We start from the raw sequence: 1,260 nt of genomic DNA, 5'->3' as shown, positions 1-1,260 counted from the left end.
TACACTTGTGGAAGAGCCAGATCTTTTGCACCATGGAAGACAATTCTGGCCTCTGAGTAGGTGATGAGAGTGGGCTAGAAGCTTCTCGTTGGAGCCAATGAGAGACTGGTGTGGAAGCTGGGTTGTTGTTTTGGGTTTTTTTTTTGTTTTGTTTTACTTTTTATTTTTTAAAGTCACTCAATTTGTGAAAGGGCCAGATATTTTAAGCTATGGAGGACGCCTCTGGCCTCTTGGTAGGTGATGAGAGTGGGCTGAGAGCCTCTTGTTGGAGCCAAAGAGAGCCTGGTGTGGAAGTTGGGGCTATTTAAAAAATAATTTGATACTTATGAGAGTTACAGATTGTTGATAATAAAGGTCTTGTCCTGCATCTGCTCGCAAGTATAAGTTTAAAATCTACAAATTGTAATTTGTTCCTGACCACTTTCTGAGGGAGCTCTGTTGGCACAGTGGCAATAAACTTTCCTGTAATCCTGAAGCCATGTAGTTCAAAGCCACCAGCTGCTCCATGAGACACAGAGGGGCAATCAATCTCCTGCTGTGCCTGTGTGTCTGTGTGTGTGTGTGTGTGTGTGTGTGTGTATAGAGAGAGACCATGTATTTAAATTTCAGTTGGGCCTGAGGGTCTATTATTATTTCTGAAGGAACATGCAACATTCTTCAAAATTACACAACACTCCTCTGTTAATTTTTCTGCACTGAGGTAAGGTAATCTGGATTTGCTGTGATGCTGAGTCTTGTGTCATTAGGGGACAAATGCCATAATGGCTACTCAAGGTGGACAGTGTTTGGTGGAGCTCCCAGTGTAAGACAGGTTTGGAAGGAGTGGCATCCACTTCCTAAACCACATGCCTCTAGCAACTCTGGAAATTATAATAGTTATAGAAAGGCTTCAGGCCTTTTGTTCATAGGGTCGTTATGAGCTGTGCATGACTGGACAACATTTAACAACAACAGCATCTAAAAAAGCTTTTGTTGAACACTGTGACCCTGATGTGTCAAACACGATAATGCTTACCCATAGTAGACAGTGTTTGGTGGAGCTCCCCCATTAAACATGTTTGGAAGCAGGAGTGGCATCCATTTTCAAAATAGCTTGCCTCTGGAAACCCTATGAACCTGGAGAAAGGACGAAAGTTATACAGGTGTCCAGATCTTTCATTCATAAGGTGACTCTGAGTTGCCTACGACTCAATAGCAATTAACAACAATAATAACAACAACATAGATATATATTTCTATATATAAATATATATTACTAGA

The sequence above is a fragment of the Elephantulus edwardii genome, unplaced genomic scaffold (genome assembly GCF_000299155.1).
Source record: "Elephantulus edwardii isolate Elephantulus edwardi_28Jun2011 unplaced genomic scaffold, EleEdw1.0 scaffold00167, whole genome shotgun sequence".
NCBI lineage: Eukaryota > Metazoa > Chordata > Mammalia > Macroscelidea > Macroscelididae > Elephantulus > Elephantulus edwardii.
Note: the sequence above shows the minus strand (reverse complement) of the source record.